Genomic DNA, 24608 nt, shown 5'->3' on the forward strand with positions numbered 1-24608 from the left:
CTCTTATTATTATTATTTATTTTATTTTATCATATATAGGGTTTAGGGTTGCTGTTATTATAATTATTTTTTTTGCTGTTATTATTATTATTTTTTTATTTGCTGTTAATTTTTTTTTTTTGTGGTTTCTGTACATCACAACCTTCTTCATCGATCTATAGTCATCCTTTTTTCTTTGTTTTGTACAGTATCTATATATATCTAGTCCATGCCAAAACAAAAAGGAAAAAAATTATCTTCATATATATATATATATATATATATATATATATATATATATATATATTCTTATGAACTAATTAAAGATTGCATGTATGTGGAGAGATGCTATGAATGACGGGAGTCAAAGATGAGCAATGAAGCAAATACTTATTCGTTTTTATGCATTTAGAATTATAGTTTACTTATCATTTTTTTTTTGTCATGAAATTACTTTTATGTTTTTACTTTTGCGCATTTTTCATAAACATGCAGACATAATACTTATTTGGTTGCACATTTGAAAAAATTAGTAACTTTTTTAAAATATTTTCTTTGGATGCATTGATTTGGAAGTTCTTTACAAAATGTTTTTGTAAAGGTACCTTTCTCTTTTGAAAATCTAGAAAAACAATAAACAAACCAAAAAAAGAAAAAAAAAATTAGAACTCTAATCAACTCATTTAAAATCTATGATCAAACTCTAACAAACACTATCAAAATCAATCTAGGAATTCAATCAAACTCTACGTGGAGTTGATAGAAATCAATTGAACTATATTGAACTCAATAAACTTTATAACTCCATTTAACTCTTTTAAAATCTTAATTGAATACACCCCCCTTAATTTAATAGGAGAGAAAAAGAGAGAGAAAAAGAAAGAAGTATTTTGGCATTTAAAAAAATTAAATATGGGTATTTTCAGCATTTTAAAAGTTTCATTAAAGGGAGCCAAGTGCTTCCCTTGTTTTTGTCCTGCAACGCTTTTAAGAAGAAGCACTTCTCAAGTGTTTCTTCCAAAACCACTCCATGTGCTTTTGGACCTCACCCAAAGCACTCTTGCAATTTTTGTCGAACACCATTTTTAAAAGACAATAAAAAGTAGTCTTATCAGTTATGGAATTTTTTTTTTAAAATATATATATTTTATGACTTGAACGAGCCCATTATTAATTATAACATTGATCCTATCGAAATCCAACATCAACTCCCCATATCCAAACTTCTAAGCCCCTAAAAAATCATATGGGATTTTGAGGGGCTATTGTGATTTTTTAAGAAAGGCCCAAACGGAGACTAAAGCCCAACAAATGAAAACAATGTTAAGAGTCACTCGTTTAATGTTGAGGGTGTCATATATGTACTATAAATGTGTACCTTCATATTAGCCATAAGATTCATCTAAATAGTAACTTCACTTAAATTTAATGAAATGTTCATTTGGCTAATGGAATTTCACAACAATGTTAACAAAATTTGGGGAAATAACCCAAGATAAAAGGAGGCCCAAAATTTTACTACCACCACTTCTAGCATCAGTATTGTGAAGATATCTAATTCATTTAATTTGGAGAAAGAAACCCAAAATCATCTACTTTATCTCTACTATTATAAAGTCAGGCAAAAAGCAGTTGAGGTCACATGCTTTTGATTTTAGTTTTTTTTTTAATCACCTTTGATTTTAGTTTTCTGCATGAAACTGTAGATCCAAATATCTGTTTTGGCTTCCAAGAAGCTGAAGGAAAAAAAAATCAAAATAGTGAAAAGGTTCAGTCTGATTGCATTGTTGTTCTTTCTTCAGAATTTATAACATGTGAAAGGGCTTGTATGTTGTGATTCAAAACCTAGCTTGCTTATGTTGTTTGTTTTCCTCTATTGTTTTGTAGGATTTTGGGGAAGAGATAGAAGGCCGTCGTCATCATGAATGTGGTTCGGGAGCATATGAAGTCCTACTGCCTACTACATAATTATATAATTGATTTACAAACGTTTATGCCATTGCCAATAAAGAAAAAGAAACATTCATGTAGCTTTTCTTTTCTTAATTTTAGAATTCACATTTTGTTCATTAAGAATTGACTAATCTGTTTTTTTTTTGTTCATTTTTCTCTTCAGTTTTTTTTTTCCTTCATTTAATATTGTACTTGCAAAGAAAGCAATTGATGTGTAGTGCTTAACCATAACTTTGCAATACTACATAAAATTTTGCAGATGATGCAGAATCTTTAAGTAGCACGTAGCGCCAATAAAGGCATCCAATGTGCGCGAAAGCACGAGAGGCTAGTTGTTGAGGCCCAAAAAAAATCCACGGTTGGGCCCAAATAAGTCTCGAGCCCAATACGACACCTTATTAAGAAAAGACCCAATTTGGAGCACGCAAAAGTCTACAATGCACAAGTCACATGCCACACTAAATATACAATCCGTCATGCTAGGAATTGAGATAAAAATACATTAGCTCCACAAGCCCATGCTAATTACCTCGTCAAGCGCTACGATAAAAAAGCATGCCATGCCAAGCAGAAATCATTATTTCACACCCAACCACACTACAAGCGTAAGTGGGCCCAAGCCACTCAAATGCCCAGGGCTTGCTTGAGTGGGTTGTGGTATGGATGATAATAAGTTGTCATGAGGCCCATTGATGGGCTGAGAAATGGAAGTCCCGGGTTGCTTGGGAGCCTCGAGACTCAAGCCCATTTCTTAGGCCCAAACGTGGGTAAGCACAAGAAAGAAAGTAGCCCATTACTCCAACCAAAATAGCTCAACCAGAAAATAGCCCATTACTTCAACCAAGAATAGCCCATTGCCTCAATCAAGATGGCCCAACACTTAATAAGGATAGCCCATTTATTTAATTGTTGTCATGAAAGGCCCATACAATTAGGATAAGAAATAGCAAAAGCTCCAGCACTTGGTTGGAGGACAAAGCTGCGCAAGGAGCTTGGAGGACCACGTGCACAGAGCAGCTGGAAAGCTTCAGTCCATGGAAAGAAGCAAGTTTCAAGCAAAAAACATCTAAAGGACCAAGGGATGTTGGCACGCAGACTGTTAGGAGAGGAACCACACCTTGAACCAGCATGCATACTCATTTCCTTTTCTCAATGAGATCTGACCATAGAAGAAGGAAGGAAAGAAGGGAAAAAGATGGTTGGAAATAAGAAGTTCTCCCCTGTGGCAGTTGCGGGAAGAGCATTGAGCTCCCAAAAATCCATAATTTTGTGGGATTGGGCAGAGAAGATTTTGCTAGAATAAGATAGGTCAAAAGAAGGGAGGAGAAAGGAAGGAAGAAGCTTGGCCAAAATTGGGTAGAAACCATTAGGGTTTCTTGGGAAAGGCTAGCTTCCAACGGCTATAAAAGGGGTCATCTTCTACCCATCAAAACCAACCCACATCTGGAGAGCAAGCTTCCTCTCTCACCTGCAAAACCCAGCAAATTCGTGCTCTACTCACCCTTCTCCCTCATTTTCCCCCTTTCTGGTAGACTGTCATAACATTTATCAGAGTCTCTATCAAGCTGCCGGAAATTACTTAAGCCACCCATCATTCTTCCCCATCTTTCTCCCTCCTTATCAAATCTTCTTAGAATTCCTTCCTCTTTCCCTTAGAACCCTTATCTCTCATAAGAACTCACAGCTCTCTCTCTTTAAGTGCTAAACTCATGAAAATTTTGCTCCCATGCCACAAATCTCTCATGCCAAGCTAGAAAATTTATCTGTAAATTGTTATTATTTTCGTTGGTGAAGGTAACCAAGGAGTTTCCTAAGGTTCACTACCCTTTCGAGACATTCTTGGGGCTTGATCTTCGTACTCAGACACATGGGGATAATTTCATCAGTTCGCTCCTTACGGCGGCCCAGCCCATCTGTAGCTACTGGAAGAAAAAGTCCCCTACACTAGTATCTATAAAATAAACTTACAAAACCATAATATTTGGACTTCGTATTTAGCCGCTATATTTCTGGAGTGTAGCAGGCTACCAGCCATTCTTAATTTTGGCCCTAATAATGGGCAACCATTTTCTCAAATATGGTCTTGGATATGGGCCATTAGGTTCCTAACCACCATAACCGAGAACTTATCGATAAGTGGCAGTTTGGCAGAATCTGATATCAATTCCAAACCGAGAGAGCATCACGGTTAGACCGGTTGGACCGACATTCTCGGTCAGTTAGATTTGGTTTGTGCTTAACCACAAATATCCAATTTTGTCGCTATTATTTTACGAGAAATCGGTAGCTATCTATTTTATGTCTATAAAACAAACCTTTTTTTTTTTTTTTTTGGGGTACAAAATCTATAAAATAAACTTACAAAACCATAAAGAATTACAACTCACAAGTTAGAATCGCTAATACAGAGACATCAACAAATAAATAAATAACACATCAATATAATGAAGCTATACCTTGTTAAGCAAGAGGAACAGAAACAACAATAAGCAACCCCAAATTGAAGCCACTGCCAAAATACATAAATTAGATTACAATGAAGCATTAAAAACCATACTTCAAATTAAATTGAAACACTAATTTAAAACTCGAAACCCCAATTGGATCTTCTTCCTTTTTCTTCGTTTGTTTAGCACTTTGTTGCATAATTTACTTTCTATTGTATTTTTTTCTTTCATCAGAAATGTCAAATTAGTCTTTATTAACAATGGCCAGTTTGGGAGAAATGGTGGAGCCATGCTTAGAAGTGTTATCATTGAAAGTGATGCTAAAGGTGTCATTGAGTGTGGTTGGCTAGGTTGGTGGCAACACCTAGTCCAGCTAACCATTCCTAAGTCTACGTGTTATTCCTAATTACACAAACTACAACATATCTCTTAATCCCAAGAACACCAAAGTCTGCATATTTATGAGTCCAAGGTCTTGTGTGTGTTTCCAATGACTTGAGTTTGTTGCCTCCAAAAGTCATGTCAGCTAACAAGTTGAGCACACCATTAATTGCTTTCATACCTTCAACTAACACTCCCCCTCAAGTTGGTGCATAGATGTCACCAATGCCTAACTTGACAAGTGAGTTTTGGAATACTTTACTAGAAACTGCCTTGGTTAAGATGTCGGTCAACTGATCATCTGACTTGAAAAATGGTAATTGAATTTCTTTGGCCTCAAGCTTTTGCTTAATAAAATGTCGATCCACTTCAACATGTTTAGTACGATCATGTTGAACTGGATTATGTGCGATAGATATTGCAACCTTATTGTCACAATGCAAGTGCATTTCTGATGTAGGTGCATACCCAATCTCTATAAGCAATTTCTTTAACCAAAGAAGTTCGCAAATTCCTTTGGTCATACCTCTGAATTCGGCTTCTGCACTGGTTAAGGCAACTACATTTTGTTTATTGCTTCTCCAAGTAATCGAGTTACCTCCCACAAATGTGAAGTAACCTGATGTTGATCGTCTATCAGTGACATTCCCTGCCCAACCTGTATCAGTATAACCACTGATATTTAGATGATCATTTCTGGAAAACATTAGCCATTTTCCAAGTGCTGAATTTAAATATTTAAAATTCGAAGAACCGCATTCATATGGTCTTCACTTGGGAATTCATGAATTCACTAACAACGCTCACAACATACGCAATGTCTGGTCTAGTATGTGATAAGTAAATCAATCATCCCACTAATCTTTTATATATCTCTTTGTTAGTGGGCACTTGATCCGGATACTCTCCAAGATGGTGATTCTGGACCACTGGAATGTCCATGGGTTTGCAATCTAGCATTCCCGTTTCTGCCAATAAATCCAGAACATACTTTCTTTGAGAAAGAAATATGTCTTGCATTGATTGAGCAACCTCAATGCCCAAGAAGTACTTGAGTCCATCGAGGTTCTTCATTTCAAACGTTGTTGCAAAGTAGTCTTGTAGCTGAGAGTAATAATCATATCATCAACATATATTATTAAAGCTGTTACCTTTCCCTCATGGTATTTCAAGAATAGAGTATGGTCGGACCATGCCCGAGTGAACGGCCCGAACCATGCCTGGGGAGATTGCTTCAATCTATACAATGTCTTTAGTAATTTGCACACCACACTAGCTTGAGTAGATATAGCATATCCGAGTGGAATGTCCATGTACACTTCTTCTGTGAGTTCTCCATGAAAAAAAGGAGTTCTTCACATCAAACTGGTGGAGTGGCCAGTTAAGATTGGTTGCAATAGATAATAGCACTATAACGGTGTTAAGCTTTGCAATAGGGGCAAAGGTTTCTTCATAGTCGATGCCATAAGTCAATGTGTATCCCTTTGCAAGAAGCCTTTCTTTATACAATTTAATAGATCCATCGGCATTGTGTTTCACAGTGAACACCCATATGCATCCAACTATTCTCTTTCCTTGTGGTAATGTTTCTAGTGTCCACGTCAGATTTTTCTCCAGAGTCTTCATCTCCTCTGACATTGCTTAAGCCCATTCGGGATTGTTCATTGCTTCAATTACCTTGGTCGGAATATGAATAGCATATAATTGATGCACAAAACCCTTAAGAGATTTAGATAATCTTTGAGTGGACACAAAGTTTGCAATCGGATATTTTGATGTCTTGTCATTATTGGGGGAATACCGATTTGGTGGTTTTCCACGGTTCTGCCTGAAAGGTAATTGATGTATTATCAAGTAAATTCACAGGGGTATGAGGAATGTTTACCTCACGGATATTATCAGGAGATTAGCCCGTTGGTACTGTTGGATGAGAGGGGGAGTCTTCAGCTTCAAGGTAAAAAAGATCTCCAGAAACAGGATCATGCAAGTATTCACTGGAAGCAAGCGATCTATTGTTGGCATCTGGGTGATCGATTGCATTTGGGCAGAAAGGAACATCGTCTTCCAAACCATGAAGCTATCGATCGTTGGCATCTGGCTAATCGATTGCATTTGGGTAGAGAGGAACATCATCTTGCAAACCTTGAATGATCGATCGCATTTGGGCCAAGAGCAACTCCTCATTCTTCCAGGGTACTCCAATTTTGTTCTTCATTTCGTTTCTCCCCTTAGAGGGCAGAATGGGACATCGACTCATGAAAGAACATCTCGTTGACTCTTGGCTAAAATGCAAGCATCACATTGGAAGTCAGAGGCCTATAAATTTGATAATAAGTCTGGTCGAATATGCTTCATATAACCAAAGGATGAATGTCCCAATCGGCGGTGCCACAACCAAATTTGCCTTTGTTTGCTATCAGAGGAATGCGTCACACTGTTAGCCATGCTTAGCCTGAGGTCATCCACAAAATGTAGCCCCTCTCTCATAATACTGATCGGTTCATAATTGTATATTATTTCTTACCCTTCTAGCTTATGATTTGGTTATGTTTTTGAGTTAAACTTGTGCTTTTAATCCTTTTTGTGTTTATCTTTCAGTTAATTGAGCTTTAGGTAACAATGATGGCTTTGGAGAACATAATTCATGCAATTCAAGCATGTTAAGGCCTAATTTGGATGAATTGATGAAGAGCTTAAAGACAAATTCATTATGGCTACAGCCCCCTGCCAGTCCAGTTCCGTAGGTCATATTGCAAGCTTTGTTTCAGCAACCTACATAGCTCGGATGAGGCCACATTCTTCATGAAAGTTGCTCCAATTGGTGTGTACTATAACATATACAAAATTCAGCCCCATTGGATAAATCTGGAGTCCGTTACCTAGCAAACACAGAACCATGCTCAGGATGGATCTTATCAGCGCGGAAAATGAGTTAGCAATTTGTTTCGGCCTTAACTTCTTCCTCCGACCTTGGATTGGCCCAAATAACATATGGCTGGAAAGAAGACATTCTGAACTTCAATTTAGAGTGCTTAAAGTCCTAATTTGATTAAGAGAAGCCCAAGTTGTAAGCCCTTGAAGTTGCTGGTCATGCTGACCTCAGCATGTGCTGGTTGGATGCTTGGTCATGGTGAGCTAGGTATGAGCTATCATTTCTGGTTGGAAGCTTGGTCATGGTGACATGAAGATGAGCTAGGGCTGCTGGTGGGATCTATTGGTGAAGTGCATCAACCAATTCAAGATTTTCTAATACAAGTGCATCACCCAATTTAGATTTTCTAATACAAGTGCATCAACCATTTCAGATTTTATAAAACAAGTGTTGTATGCATTAGCCATACTTAATTCAGATTTTCAGCTTCCTTAGGCCTATATATAGTGAGGTTTCCCAAGCTTGTAAACACACCCCAAGGGGGGGAGCTCTCAAACACTTCTCTAGAGCTCCCTTCCCTTCTCTCCCTCAAATTCTCTTAGTTTCTCTTTCTAGTTTTCAATTGTTGTAATGAAATCTTTTGTGTTGAAATTTTCCTTAAGTTTTTCTTAGTTCCACTTTACTTTTCATTATGTAAATTCTTTCTTAAGTATTCAAGTTTAATTAGTTTCCAAGTTTCAATTATGGTTTTTGTTCTTATTCATTATGCTTATAAGTTAATATGCTAGTTTGAATGATTGATCACCATTTAGGCTTGCGTGTTAGCTATCTTGGTTTGAATTAAGAGTATACACCATGCTTTAATTCGAATTGAACTATGAATAGGAAGAGTATGTATGGACATTCGACAACAGGGATTAGATACATGCTTGGTTGTTTAAAATGTTCTTCTATGCTTAATGGGTTCCTAATGCTTAATTTTAGGTTAGACAACAAATGATCAAATTAGGGAATTAGGAACACAAGGTTATGACCACACACCATGGCTTAATCATACTTTAGCTAGAATCAATCCATTAATCTAAATTGAACTTGGGAACTTATTTGCTTGAGTTACTTATTTCTTTCTTCCTTGTTTTATGTTCTTTGTTTTTGTTTCTATTTTGTGTAGGGAAACTAAATTGGATCATTCAATCACCAATCCCTGTGGAATCGACCTCGCACTTACATATGCTAAACTACCAACGGCTCGTGCACTTGCGAGTATCACGAGTTGAGGATGCAACTGAATCCATTTTGGTGCAGCTGTATCTACACAACAAATACCACGACCAATAATCTCTTTAGTGTAAATATCCTGAAGTAAAAAAACTCGGGTAGATTAGTACACAACAATTCAATTGTTCAGTAATCTGACTAACGAACATCAACTTATTTGATAGAGATGGAACAAGTAAAATATTAGATGATGAAAGAGAGGATGAGAGACCCACAGTGCCAACCCCTGTCACAGAAGAAGAAACTTAATTCGCATTAGCAATACTAGTTTGTCTGGGTTGGCTGGTACGCAGGAAATCATCAAGGTTAAACATCATATGATCAAATGTGCCGAAATCAATTATCCAGCCGGTTGAATCACTATTATTTGAAGTATGGAACACATAACCAGAGCCACTACTTGCAGCTTCAAATTCGATCTTTGAGTCTATCCCACTATTCGGGGTAGCCTTTCAATTTGAATCACATCTCCAGAGTGTGTCTCGAATCTATACAATGTGTGCAATCTCCTCTCTTAATCGTTGCAGCAGAAAATTCAGAGTGTAGTTTTGGTCAGGGTCAAGGTCTGGATCATCGAGGTCGTTCGGTCGGTCGAGTTGGTGGCAATACCTAGTCTAGGTGTGGTCAGTCAGTCGGGTCGATGGCAACACCTAGTCTAGGTGAGGCCGGTTAGTCGAGTCGGTGTCTGGGTAGGGATCGAGGTCGTCAATGCTTCTAGGTAGGTAGGTTGAGAAGAGTTGGTAGTGCTACTTCCAGCCGAGTAAAAAACATCTTCCCTCATGGTGGTAGCAAAAATTCAAAGATCGGTACTCTCATACGATGATAAAATATGAAAATATTAAAGAATGATATGAGAGAATGGAGGAGATTTTTCTGGTTTTCAACTTGATTAATTTGCATTGCCATATTGTTTGATATTTATACAAGAGAAAGATGATGGCTCGTTTAGCTAACAATTCCTAAGTCTATGTGCTATTCCTAATTACACAAACTACAACATATCTCTTAATCCTAAGAATACTAAAGTCTGCATATTTATGAGTCCAAGGTCATGTGTGTGTTTCCAATGACTTGAGCTTACTGCCTCCACAAGTCATGCCAGTTAACAAGTCAAGCACACCATTAGTCGCTTTCACACCTCCAGTTAACAGTTAGATCTCCAGATCTATATACTGTAATTATAATCATTCTCTTTGGAATACAATAAGCATCCAAGGTTCATAAAAGAAGACTACCATGACCTTCGAAACTCCCAACCATGAGGTCAGTTGATACTAAGAATCAATACTCTAATCTCTGCATATGATAACTATCTTCTATAAGGGAAAAATGAAGAGATTTTGGTGAATCTACTATGCATCCTTGTCTAAATCATTGAAATAAGGGTGATTCAGAGTACTCCGCACTGTCAATCTTCTTCGTGGATTGTATGCCATCATAGCCCGAGCAACACCAAGTGACAAAGATAAGTAATCAATGACCAAGATTTATATTAGTTTGGCCTTGCTTACATTCAGTTTGAAGATGACGAAGTAATCCACTATAAACAAATAAGAGAATACAATAATGTTTAACACTCGTAAACCCAAACCCCAAATATACCCCAGCTCACACACTTAAGAATACAAAAGGAATACTAATTGAGTATAATTTGAATAATGGAAAAAACCACCAACGGTAGCTATAATTCTTCTACTTCACAACTTTGATTTCTCCTTTGTTCTCTTAGTCTCTTTTGCTCTCTGCCAACGATTTCTATTTATAGGCAAACCACATTCATGCATTTTGCACCCTCGTGCACCCGAAGGAATGAAAGGCACATGCACATAATGAAAGTGCTGCGAATCATCTTTGCCTTTTCCACTTTGACAACTAATTAACATCTAATTTGTCTCCTAATAAATAAAGCCACCGAAAGCAACTATGCATGTGGGTTTATTTGTGAGCCAAAATAGTCAACAATCTCCACCTTGGCTTAACACTCAGAGAACGCTCGGAGCTTACCCACATTAGTATTTATTTCTAAGGTTAATGGTTAGTAAAACTTAGCATTTCCCTTTTCCTTCTCCAAACAAATCTCATTCCTCCTCCTTCCTGCATTTCTCACTTCCTTCTCTAAGAAAATCCCACTCCTCCTTGTATTTCCGTCTTCCTTCTTCAAGAAAATCTCACTTCTTCCTTTGCCAAACAAGAATCCACCCAAGAAAGTCTTTGAATAAAATAAATTTTCAAGAAAGCCTCTGCTCTGACCGAAAGAGGTCATGGCATTCGCTAGCTCTTAGGTATTTGTTCTTGGAAAGGGATGCTCATGAACCCATTAGCTTTTCTAGTGATGACAAGGGAGAAAGTACGAATATAACTGTATGAAGAAAAGGGCGGTGCGAAAGAGAAGGAACAAGATTTTATAAAAAGTTACACTTTTTTCGAGAACTTCGGGAGTATCGCTATCTTGTTCAATTAGTCAATTATAGAAAGATGGAAGACAAAATCCACCGCTTAGTTGTAGGAAACATCCCAACTGGCATGGTTTGACTAGGCGAAGCCATTGTAGAAGTGTGGCGGATTAAGTCTCTATTCTATCAAACTTTGAAGACACTAGAAAGCCTACATGTGGAGGAAATGTTATGTCAGTTTAACCCTGAAAATGTGTATTTTAATGAAGATACGATAAAGGTGGATGAGATATCTAGGATGATGATGGGTAAAAACTTTGCTGCTGAGGAAGAAATAGTTACCTCACTATAATATACGGCTCCAAAACTATGCGTCCGATATCATGCACATAATTCTTCTTCGAACATTTGGTGCTTGGCATGTATAACGGGTATGTGTCTGTGAACTCCATTATTATTATTTTCTAATATGAATTTCCTTATCTTTCTGTTCATTGGCTCTGTTATTTGTTTATGTTTCTATTCTCAATTGGGTTTTTGCATAAATCATTGACTATTTTGGCTCACAAATAAACCCACATGCAAAGTTCCTTTCGGTGGCTTTATTTATTGGGAGACAAATTAGATGTTGATATGTTGACAAATTTCTTTGAATAAAACAAATTTTCAAGAAAGCCTCTGCTCTGACCGAAAGAGGCTATGGCATTCACTAGCTCTTGGTATTTGTTCTTGGAAAGGGATGCTCATGAACCCACTAGCTTTTCTAGTGATGACAAGGGAGAAAGTACGAATATACCTGTATAAAGAAAAGGGCGGTGCGAAAGAGAAGGAACAAGATTTTATAAAAAGTTACACTTTTTTCGAGAACTTCGGGAGTATCGCTATCTTGTCCAATTAGTCAATTATAGAAAGATGGACGACAAAATCCACCGCTTAGTTGTAGGAAACATCCCAACTGGCATGGTTTGATTAGGCGGAGCCATTGTAGAAGTGTGGCGAATTAAGTCTCTGTTCTATCAAACTTTGAAGACGCTAGAAAGCCTACATGTGGAGGAAATGTTATGCTAGTTTAACCCTGAAAATGTGTATTTTAATGAAGATACGATAAAGATGGATGAGATATCTAGGATGATGATGGGTAAAAACTTTGCTGCTGAGGAAGAAATAATTACCTCACTATGATATAAGTCTCCAAAACTATGCGTCCTATATCATGCACATAATTCTTCTTCGAACTTTTGGTGCTTGGCATGTATAATGGGTATGTGTCTGTGAACTCCATTATTATTATTTTCTAATATGAATTTCCTTATCTTTCTGTTCATTGGCTCTGTTATTTGTTTATGTTTCTATTCTCAATTGGGTTTTTGCATAAATTGTTGACTATTTTGGCTCACAAATGAACCCACATGCAAAGTTCCTTTCGGTGGCTTTATTTATTGGGAGACAAATTAGATGTTGATATGTTGTCAAAGGGGAAAAGCAAAGATGATTGGCAGCACTTTCATTATGTGCATGTGCCTTTTGTTCTTTAGGCTACACGGGGGCGCAAAATGCATGAATGCGGTTTACCTATAAATAGAGGCCGTGGACAGAGAGCAGAAGAGAGATTGAGAGAGAAAAGTGAGGATGAAGGAGAAATCAGAGTTGTGAAGCAGAAGAATTATAGGTGTCGTTGATGGTTTTTTTTCCATTATTCAAATATTTGTATTCTCTTTGTATTCTTGAGTGTGTGAGCTCGGGTATATCTGGGGCTTAGGTTTCTGAGTGTTAAACGCTATTGTATTCTTTCATTTGTTTATAGTGGATTACTCAATTGTCTCCAAACTTGATGTAAGCAAGGCCCAACAATTATAAATCTTGGTGTTCTTGTTGGTGTTGTTTTGTTCCTTTTATCTCTTGCCAATTGTTGTTGTTTATTTTCACTCATAGTTAGTTGACCCTTTCGCACAACAAGAGGCATCAGAGCTCCAATTTTGACTGAGGTTTCATAATTGTGAAAAATTGCATTGTGCTATAGTATTTGTGAATAGCTCCAAGTAGATTTTATGGTTGAAGATAAAGATGAACCTGTTAACGAGAAGGAGTCGGCATCGTCTTCGTCGGCACTTACATCAACTAGACATCTAATAGCTACTACAAGGTTAGAGGTTGATAAATTCAACGGCTCAAATAATTTTGGCATGTGGCAATGTGAAGTTATAGATGTGTTGTACTAACAAGAGCTGAATATTGTTATGGAGGATAAACCCGAAGATATTGATGACAAGCAGTGGACGAGAATTAATCTTCATGATTGTGCCTTTATTCGACCGTTTCTTAATAAGGAGTTGAAATACTTGTGTATGGAGGAAACTTCTGCTAAGGTGTAATGGAGGAAATTAGAGGAAAAGTATATGACCAAGAGCGCAGAAAATCGGCTCTTCTTGAATAAGTGACTCTTCCGATTTCAATATCGTCCAAATCCGGGGTGAAACTTGATGAGGTGGATGCGGCATTGATGAATCCTGAGTGTCGTGAAAGGGAACACAAGACTCAAAATTCACAAACCGAGGCACTCGTTGCAAAGGGTCTAACCGAGGAAAATAAATCTGGGAAGCGGGGAAAATCTCGTTCAAAATCGCAAGGGAAGTTTCCTACTAAAGATGAATGTGCCTTTTGTGGTAAAAGGGTCACTAGAAGAAAAACTGCCCCAAATTGAAGAAAAAAGAGAATGAGAAGGAGAAAGAGAGTTCTGAAGCAAATGTTGCAAAATTGAGAGATGATGATTTCAAGTTTGCTTTGGCTCGCTCATTTGTTGATGGTCACTCTACAAAGTGGATTTTGGATTCAGGTTGCACTTATCATATGTGTCCCATTAGAGAATGATTTTTCTAACTTCGATGAGCTAGATGGTGGAGTTATTTTGATGGGCAATCATAATGCCTGCAAAATAAAAAGGATATGAAAAATCTGCTTAAAGATGCATGATGAAACAGTTACACTACAACAACAAAAAGGGTCATTACCAACCAATATTTTCCGAGGGCCCTGAAATTCCCTCGGTAAAAGTGTTTTTTCCAACCGAACAATGTTGTCCGTCGAAAATATGTCACGGGCCTGAAATTTATTTCCGACAAAAGAAATACTCTCGGAAAAAATATCTATTGTTATCGGAAATGCATTTTATTTGGTGGGAAAACTTGGCGCCAATTTTATTAACGACCAAAAGTACGTTTGTCGGAAATAGAATGATTATTTCCGAGGGGTTTTTCATTCCGTCGGAACTGTTTGACTATTTCCGAAGAGCCTCTTATTTCGTCGAAATTGTTTGACTATTTCTGAGGGGCTTTTCCTTTCGTTTGAATTGTTTGACTATTTCCGAGGAGAAATACGTCCTCTCAGAAAAACGTTTGAAGGTCAATTGCTGAAAAATATATAATCAATACTTATCCCATTAATTGTGTAATCTTACATGTTAAAAGTTTCAAAGCTCATTAACATTGCCTACAGTGGCTATCATTTATTTTAGAAATAGAAGACAAACAAAATTGAAAATTAAAAACTCATCATAATTGTATATAACCAAAAATAATAATTAAAGAATTTGATTATTAATAGCCAATCACACTCTAAAACAAATAACTAAAAATAGCCAATCCAAAAAAATAAACAATCACAATTACATGAGAACTCATCCCACAATTGTAAGTAGAATTGCATCTCTTTTTCAATCAGTTTCATTGTCTTCAACATCATTTTGGATGGCATGCATGCTTCGACTTTGAGTCTCTGCTTCTTGGTATGGCTCACTCTCATCGTCCTTCATCTCCTAAACGTTTCTTGGATTTGTTTCCGCTACAAAACTCCAAATCTTATTTTTAACCCCTTTCACATAAAAAACTTGGGTTGCTTGGCTTGCTAGTACGAATGGTTCTTGAGTATTTAGTTTGCGTGTTGTGTTAACAGTGATTATTCCATAACGATATATCTTGTAACCTGTTCCTTTTCGTATTGTGTCATACCAATAACAATTGAACAATACAACTTCATTTCCTTCTGTGTAACGGAGCTCAATAATATCGCCATATTTCCTCAGTCAGCTAGACTCTCCTTGGAAAGGGAAAGAGTCAAGATAGAGCATTAGGCACTGCACATCCTCGGTCATCTAGACTCTCCTTAGATCGCCATATTTCCAATGAGTCATCACATGATAACGAAATGCAAGAAACAAGTGTGATTTATTTTGAATTTTCTTTGTATATATGTATTTCAATTATATGATTAGTTCTCTATTAATTTCCAATTTTTTGCTCTATTATAAATTGTAGCCCGGGCAAGAAAGAGAAAGAATCAGAATAGAGCATCCTACATTACAAATCCTCAGTCATCTAGACCTTCCTTAGACCAACATGATGACCTTATTGAGCCATCACATGATAATTAAATGGAAGACATGCCTCTTGAAACTGAACCATCAAATGAAGAAGGTAATTTATATATATATATATATATATATATATATATATATGAGGTTTAAAATATATAAACACACATCTTTAAAGGATGCTCCCCTAGAAAAGCCACTACTTTTCCTGAAAATTTAATTAAGTAAAAAGCATAATTAAGACCGATTATATAAATAAATAAATAACGAACAAAGATTCTCTGAAAATTTTGCTTAAGGGATATCTGATCTATATCATTTACTTACCTTCTAATGGCAGCCACAAATTCTTGTCTTGTCATGTCATCTCCTCCACCTCCTTCTCATACTTACTGATCTGCAACAGGCATGACACTTGAAAAGCCATACATGATATACATTAACATTGCACTTGCTTATTCTTTTCTTTATTTTATTCTTGTCACATTTTTCATTGATATCTCATTGATTCACACTGAAAAATTGGTTGTAGTAGAAGTTCCCCAGTACTTCAAATATTTGTATTTTTTTTATTAGGTTCAACTGTTGGAATAAAAAAAAAAAAGGAAGAGGGAAGGCTAAACGTAAAGATGGAAACGGCACTCCAATTGTAATATGTAGAGGAAGGTAATGTATAAGGCCTGCAAAGTTAGCCATTTCTTGTGTAGATTCATTTTTATTTATTTATTTAAATTTGGTTTAAATTTTCAGGATTATAACCATTGGATCTGTGCGAACTATAGGAATGCTTTTTTTTTATCAAGCTATCGATGGAGCATGGCCAACATTTAAAACATTTCCATCAACTCAAATGGATTTACTGTATGATTGCTTTAACGCAACAGGATATACACACACATGCTCGGAAGAAGAGATGAGGGAGGCATTCGAAGAACATATGAAATTGCAATATTCCGATTGGATGTCGTCGTTGAGAAATAGCGTTTTTAGGAAATACAAGACTACTGGTGATAGATACACTCATTGCCAATTAGGGATATCTCAAGATGTTTGGTCTAAACTGGTTGATCATTGGTTGCAGCCTACATGGCAGGTAAAAACTCAATTTAAAATAATATTGTTATGATTGGCTAGTGTATGCTTTAGTTTATTTATAGATGCCTTATATGGGTTCACTAAGTTGATATTAGGTTCTGATTTACTTTTTTCATGCAGGATAAAAGTAAAAGAAACAAGTCTAATAGGGCGAAATCCACAATTGTGCATACGACAGGTTCTGTTCCAATGGAAAAGTACAGAAAAGATGAGGTAAAAATATCAATTTGGTTGTTGCTTTTTGTTGACTGTTCCTTTTGTGGTTATTTCCAAATTTGGTCCTAACAAACTTCATTGTTTAAATCTTAATAGCTTGATCGAACTGGAATTGAACCGAGTCCAATTGATTGTTTCAAAAAGTTCCATGTAAGTAAGCCTAAGAATGGAGGAAAAGAAAGTTGGCCAAGTGAAAAGGCTAAAGAACTTTTTGTACGTTACCCCCACTTTGTTTCTCTTTTTAAAAAAAAAAAACATTTTATTCACATGACATTTTTTTATATCCATGTTTATATTTCTACTATTTCATTGAAGGATAAAATGGAGAATAAAAAGGTTGTTGCAAGGGAAGACGAGAATGAAGTAGATGATTGGGATATATACAAGGAGGTTATTGGTGGGCCACACGGTCGTATCTTTGGCTTGGGTGGTGGCTATAGAAAAAAAGATGTGTATCCCTCAGATGACCAAGGTTGTAATAAACGTATATGCTTAGAATGTGAAGAAGAGCATGAGAAATTAAAAGATGAAGTGAAGAACTTGAAAAGTGTGCTGTATGAATTGAAAGATCTAGTTCGAAGTATGAGGGAAAACAACTCAAATACTTATGCACGCTCAAGACAATCCGCTTCAATGGTGAACTCTTTTCTTCTCATTTCAATATTTTGCTCACTGTTAAATATTGTATTTGTTATTTTTATTCTCAAACGATTTATGTCTTATTAATTATTATCTTTTATTCGACAGGACAATGTAAAAAGTTGTTCAGATGCTCACCTCGAAGACGAGTAGTGCAACATCAATTGTATTTTGCTACAATATGTATTTTGAATTTTAAGGTTTTGATATATTTGCGGATTGCTTATATGTTTTAAGGATAATGGGGATTGTTTATGTTTTAACTATTGAGAATAATTTTAATTGAACGCTTAAAATTTTAGTACAATATGGTGTCGTATGATTTTTTTTTTCTTTTTATTACCAATTAAATACGGATGATTAGAAAACAAATTTTGGCAAATATTATAATTCAAATTTCTTTTTATTAATTTTTTAAAATAAAATAATTATATTTTTCGACCGCATTTCCCTCTCATTAATGCATATTTCCAACAAATATTTTATCATCGGAAATACTTTCCGACAATAATTGCCTATTTCCGACAACATTTCCCACGACATAATCGGGTCGAAACAATTATATTTCCGACCACTTGTTCGTCGAAAATATTTTCCGATAGGATTAATCTATTTGCGACAAACTTTGTGACGAATAAATGTGGTTGGAATTATATATTTCCGATGTAACTTGCCCATCGGAAATATTTTGTTATACTCTTTTCCGACAAGCTATTATATATTTTTCACAAACTCTTTTGGTCGGTAATGATAATTACGACGAAATCTAACCCTCACAAATAATGTATCATTGTCGAAAAAAGTTTTTCTGACGACACTCATTGATCGAAAATATGAATTCGCAAAAACAAGAAATCACGATAAAATAACTATTTCCGACAATCAAATCAGTAATTACGACCACATGTATGGTCGAAAATAAATATGCAGGGTCGTTTTAAAAATCCATTTCCGATAGAAATTTAAGCAATAACTACGAAGCATGGGCATCGGAAATACATTATTTCCGACGGAAGGGTCGGAAATGAAGTATTTGCAATCGGCCTTTTAGCGATGACTTCCGACGGACTTTTGCTGTCAAAAAAGGGTATTTTCGACGACAAAAGGCTTTTTGCAACGACAAAATCCCCTCTTAAAGGGGCTTCTGTTTTGTAGTGTTAGAGAATTGAGTGATGTTTAGTATGTGCTGGATATAAAGAAGAATCCTATCTTATTGGGCACTTTGGAATCCAATGGACTCAAGATCACCATGGAGGGTGGAGTTCTTAAAGATGTATACGGGGCACGAGTGCTGATGAAAGGTACAAGACAAAATAACTTGTATTTCTTGCAGAGGAGTACAATTATTAGTGGAGCAATTGTCACCGAAGCTGCTGACGCATACATCACAGACACTATGAGGTTATGACATATGCGTCTTGGGCATGCTGGTGAAAAGGCATTGCAAGGATTGGTGAAGTAAGGCTTATTGAAATGTGCAAAGGCATGCAAATTGGAATTCTATGAACACTGTGTACTGGGTAAGTAAACTAGAGTAAAATTTGGCACCGCTATTCACCACACTAAAGGCATTCTAGATTATGTTTACACTGATGTTTGGGGACCATTCAAGAATGTATCTTGGGGAGGTAACCATTATTTTGTCTCTTTTGTTGATGACTTCTCTAGAAGAATATGGGTATATACTATGAAGCGTAAAGATGAAGTCTTGAAGATATTCCTGAAGTGGAAAAAGATGATTGAAACACAAAGCGGTCGAAAGATCAAGACTTTCAAATCAGAAAATGATGGCAAATATAAGTCTGATTCTTTCTTAAAAGTTTGTCAAGATGAAGGTATTGTGAGGCATTTCACGATTAGGAAGACACCGCAATAGAATGGGGTGACGGAGCGCATGAACCGTACTTTTTTTAGTGAACTGGCCATTTGAATTATGAACTGTGCTCTATTGCTAAGCCCAAATAGGGATGGCAATTTTCTCTGCGGGTAAGGGTCTTCATGGGGATTCAACCCTAATAGGTCGGGTATGAAAGACAAAAAATGGGTATGGGGATGGGTACGGGGAATGTTTTGGGTATGGTGTTCGAGGAGGGGCAGGGATGATGTTTTAATCCCCAACTCGAAATCTCCCCGTTTAGAATATGTATATATTAATTTTTTGTTGAGGTGTATATATAAATATGCTATTAAAGTGATTGTAAGTAGTTTTATATTTTATATTATTATATTATATACTTATATAATTTAAACAAATCTGAAGCCACACTATTTATTTATTTAGTTAACTTCCAATACTATATAAACATTCTTATATTGTCTTATAAGTATATATATTGTATATATTCATTATCTTGAATTAGTATTTTTTTTTTTCTTCAACAAAGTAGTTATATATTGATTTTTTTTTTCCATAATGGGGCGGGTTGGGGAACCCATTCCCCAACGAAGGTGGGGATGGGGAATCCCCAATATGAATATTACGAGTCTGAAGGCGGGGATGGGGAAAAAAGCTTAATGGGAATGGGGATGGGAATGACATACCCACCCCCGATTCGACCCATTGCCATCCCTAAGCCCAAACTTGAATTATGAATAATGCCCCTAAACCCAAAAATGTCTCTTCCCACTTAAAAATAGGACCGGGCTATAATGAGAGGTCTTTTATGCAAGGGTTTATTACAGGGGTTCCCTTGATGGTCAATCAAATGGTGTAAATTTAACATTCTCTTCATGATACAACCGGTTTCAATTACCCCTTTTTTAAGAACCAAGAGGTTCGCCATCCATGCCATTGAAAGTGAATACATGAAATTCTTTTTTCCATTTTCGCCTCTTTCATCATTCAATGATTAATTACATCCCAATTAAGGGAAAATTTTAAGTGTACACTTATACATATCAAGTGAGTGAGATCGTGGGATTAGAGAAATACATGTTGTTGCACCAAAACCCAAAGACCCCATTATTAATATCCATTTTTATAAATATATTGATCACTTTTAAAATTTTCTGGAGAAGCATGCGATTCAGGTGATCAATTAGAAATATTACTGCCATCAACAACAAATTAATAGTTTTAGTTAGTAGTTGACAGTGCTTGAACACCTAAGTACATAATTAACTAGTTAATTACTTGTATTAGAAATTAATGACTTAAATATTAGGGTGTACTTAGATAATAGGGTGTACTAAGTTAATTTTAGGGTTCGTTTAGCATCACTCAATAAAAAAGGTGTTTACTATGGTTTATGAATTGCTTAACAGATTTGATTGGGCAAATGGAAAGTTTATAGTTCTTTATAGTAATATTGGAATAAACAAAGTTCACATTTTGACTCGATAAATCCAACATTTAAGTCATATTTCAAGATTCGCGTGACGACATACCTTTGTTGTGCATATACACATATGTATGTACGTACATTACACACAAGTCAGTTCTTGCACATACGGTAGCATGGTAATTAAGATAAGTGATCTTAAAGGCTTCCCAGTGTGGCAATTGGAGATGATGTGTGGCCATCGAGCTGGGAAGCAATTAGGCGATCAAAGGCTGCCCAACTGGTGAGCAGGGCCCGGCCCTGACTTTTTGGTGGCCCTAGGCAATAAACTAAATGAGGCCCCTTCCCTTAGTATATATAAAATTGCAAAAAAAACAACAAATAAAATGATTTTATGTAGAGTGTAGCCATATCTCCATATAAAACAAAAAAATTCTGATTACGTATTTAATATCATGAAGGAAATTAAAAATTTACAAACCAACATTCCAACAACCAATAATGGGAACATGTCAAGATACATTAAAACTAAGTGTTTGTACAAAATACTAAACCCTTTCCCTTAAGATTAGCTTCTGGCTTCAAGCTTCATCACATGAGTTTAGCAAAATCATCTTTAAAAACAACATATGAAATGGTTGCAGCAAATTTGGATGGGTACCAAATCTTCCTGTAGCCTTCTTCCTCCCAAACAGGCAGCCAATAAGAGATCCATCCCATTACAATGTGCAAATATCTGAAGCTTTCCCTTTATCAAATAGCTGCTTGATTTCCTCTGCACCATTTACAATCAAAAAAGTAAAAACTGTAACATTAAAAGTACAATCAAACACTGAAAAATCCTTGATCTTCTAGCACTTTGAGAAACTCCACTCCGTACCTCCACCTGATTCATGTACATCTGCAATGATAAGATATATGCAAGCTTTTGTTAAGAAAAGTTTAGTAGATGTCATTGTGCAGTTTTATAGCGACTTATATAAGGAGACTTGTGAGCTTATCTCCACCAGGCAGAGGATGTTTTGCCTTATAAACAAATCCAAATTAAGTGAGCTAGCTGTATGCTGTAAGTTAGCGGCTTGATATCTAGAAAAGTCAAATTAGAGTGCCAGTATGAATCTATAATTATCCTTTGCGGAGTTTCGTAGAGACAAAAAACAAGTTAGACAAGAATAAAATCTGAACAATAATCTGATTACCACTCTGTATCTCTCTGTGTTTTGTTCCTATTGGAAATTGAATTGAAACAATAGTTTGCTGGGTAGGAACAAATATAAAGAAAAAAATTATAAATTTGATTACCTTTTCAGTTTCTCATGCTCCTCCCCTCTTGGTCACCATCAATCTCAAAGACAATTTGTGAGCTTTTTGGGTGAGATTGAAACTTAGGGTTATAATATGAATCTCATATGAGAAAGATGATAGAAACTGAAAATAAAGGATATGGATAATGGATTGAAGGGAGATGGGAATAACAGAGAAAAATATAATGGTGGATTATTAAGAGATCGATGGATTAAATAGAGCTCCATGGAGAAATAATTAGGAAAGGGGCTGTTGCTCTTGGCTGGCTGTGTGGCGTAGGAAACAAAGAGTTTCTGAATGGGAAGAGGAAGAGCCTTCCTCGTTCAATTACAACGCTGACTTTCTGTTTTTTTTTTTTTATTATTTAATTTTTAGTTGGACAATAAAATATATATATATATATATATATATATATATATAATATAAAAAAATTTGGGGCCCCCTTAATTGGAGGCCCATGGCCAAGGCCCTTCTTGCCTATCCCCAGGGCCGGCCCATGGTGAGCCCTGAGATTTGATGCAAGGAGTTATGATCAGGGGCACCAATCTTCAGCTGGTTGCTAATGGGATAGTTGGGGGACGAATTACTAGGGTTGTTTAAGGCTTTCATTCTCCTCTTTTTCTTGATGAATATGTGGCACACCGCCCATCCCTCTTCCTCTGTTGCTGCCCCTCCCATAGCATTGGAGACCTTGGTTTAAAAAATGAAAAGGAAAAACATATGATCATTATAGATCAACGTATGGCACCTTCAAAAGTTGTAAGAAAGTAGTACTTCTTTTCATATATATATATTTCAATTAAAAATTAACTTGATCAATGATTTATATTCACAATCTGACAACATCTAAGATTCTCTCGTAACATACATAAAAAGCGTGATTATAATTCAAGTTAGTATTGATAGTTCTTACGATACTAGTTTTTTCATCCGTCGAGCAATTAGAAAGACAAATAGGCTTACAATATTTTTATCAAAACTGGTTTCCTCAAGCTCAATGTGGAGTCTATATTCGTGCATGACCCAATCAGATCTTTCTCCATGTGGAGCTCGGCCATTGTAGAACACAAGAGTTTTCCTCAACCCAATTCGCCTGCCATTGCTGTATATGACCTTGTCACGTCCTGTGGCCTTCCAAAACCCAGCAATGGTTGCCCGATTCATTCTCGTCCCACTCGTGTAATTCTTGTCCTTGTGGCTAAAGAAGTAGCAGTCGTTTTGAGGCATGCTTCCTATTTTGCATTTTTCTGCTACGTACACAAAACTTGGGTTGTTTACCTCTAAATCAAATGAAAATGAACATATATACATGCATTACGTACCTTGGATGTCCCATGGCTCAAACTTATTGAGATCAATGTCACAAATTATGTCTGGATCGATCTTCTCACATGAGACCCTCTTCCTCAGGTAATATAGCAAGAGCTCCTCTTCGGTTGGTTGAAATCTGAAGCCAGGGGGAACTTTGCATTCTCCATTCACACTCACAGATATACTAGTCATTTTGTTCGATATAGAAAGATGGAATTAAAGAACTAGCTACCAATAATACTAAAGTTGGTGTAGTTGGACATTTATATAATATTGCATTGATTTTGGGCATGCGGTAGGAATATACTGTTCTGTTGAGCCTAGAGGGTCCCCTAGGTCAAAATTGTATGCAACAAAAGAGAGTCTAGAGGGGTACCACACCACCAATTATTTCTTGCACAAATCACAATATTGACGGGGAAACAGAACCCTGAAAATGACCTTGACAAATTCGTATTACATATGTAAACATCGATAAATCCAAGTTCATGTTTGCATTAGTAAGAACAGACAAGGTCCAGAAAGAGAGGAATATTAATTTAGGCTCGAGGCTACCAAAATAAAAGACATCTTATCATGAAAATAGCAAAAAACTTAGAGCACCGTCAAAGGAAAAACGAACATTATCACACCAAAAAGCTGACGCCTCTAGAATATATATAAGGTTGGTGGGCTCCATTTCTATTAGAAATGTGATGCACATTGTGGTATAAAAATGTGATAAGCTTAGCATTTTCTATATATATATGCATTCTTATTTATTTTATTTCACGTAAAATTACATTAATTTATACTGAAGTTCCCCCCCCTCCCCCCCATGTTTTAAATATGCACGCATGCATGGTTATATTTTCAAGAAAGCTGGCCCCGCTGGCCGGACGGTTGGTGCACAAGATAACTCTCTTTTTGGCCTTTCCGGATAAGAGACCACTTCCCGACTGATGGGCATTCGATAAGATTTTTTTTTGTGGTCGAAATCATATCTCATTTCATTAAACGCCAAATAGGCAAGTGTACAAAGCACAAACCAATGACACAATAATAGAACCGTAACACAACCGGGACAGAACATCTAAACTCAAACCAAGTCTA

General features: G+C 36.3%; 1 pseudogene; it reads right to left on the reverse strand.

Annotated features, from left to right (window-relative positions):
* Window positions 1–22682: 22682 nt before the first annotated feature.
* On the reverse strand, window positions 22683–23708 carry LOC148296948 (NAC domain-containing protein 43 pseudogene; annotated as a pseudogene).
* Window positions 23709–24608: the final 900 nt, after the last annotated feature.

Source organism: Prunus avium, chromosome 2 (assembly GCF_965620075.1).
Source record: "Prunus avium chromosome 2, drPruAviu1.hap1.1, whole genome shotgun sequence".
NCBI classification, from domain to species: domain Eukaryota; kingdom Viridiplantae; phylum Streptophyta; class Magnoliopsida; order Rosales; family Rosaceae; genus Prunus; species Prunus avium.